Raw genomic sequence first — 571 nt, forward strand, 5'->3', positions numbered from 1 at the left:
GGCGTGGGCCTCCGCCCGCCGGGCCGCCTTCAAGCTGCTGTCGCCCACCGGCGGCCGCTTGTCCATCTTCCAGACGCAGTTGCCCAATCTTGGCGTCGGGGCGCTCCAGTCCAGGGAGGACCCCAACCAAAGAGCGTCCGCCAAGGTGACAAGTTGACGTTGGCTTGGGATTGGAACTGGGATGATGACTGGATCCTCACAGATGTTATTTTTTGTTTGTTTGTTTCCTCCCGCGCCGCCACCCTCTCAGGACATCCAGCACTTATCCCCAGCGACGGACTTCTACAAGAAGCTGGCGCTGGACTGCTCGGGGCAGCAGGTGGCCGTCGACCTGTTCCTGCTCAGCTCTCAGTACTGTGACTTGGCGTCTCTCGGTGAGGCCGCATTTTTAATCATTTATTGGTTTGACCGTTATTTATCCAGGCTAACATATACACATATGTATTTTTAAATTGTGGTCTAAGTTAATGCATGTAGATCAAGTGAGACACCCAAAATCCACCTTTTATTGAAAAGGTCTTTCAAAAGACACGTGATTTCATAGCAAAATCAGACCACTCTGGGGGGCGGG

General features: G+C 53.1%; 1 protein-coding gene across 1 annotated transcript in view; it reads left to right on the forward strand.

The window, feature by feature from the left end:
• Nucleotides 1-571, forward strand: part of sec24a (SEC24 homolog A, COPII coat complex component) — an 18,196-nt gene that overhangs the window by 14,673 nt on the left and 2,952 nt on the right. The window lies entirely within an intron of this gene.

Source organism: Hippocampus comes, unplaced genomic scaffold, assembly GCF_001891065.2.
Source record: "Hippocampus comes isolate QL1 unplaced genomic scaffold, H_comes_QL1_v1.1 scaffold33, whole genome shotgun sequence".
In the NCBI taxonomy this organism is placed as follows: Eukaryota; Metazoa; Chordata; class Actinopteri; order Syngnathiformes; family Syngnathidae; genus Hippocampus; species Hippocampus comes.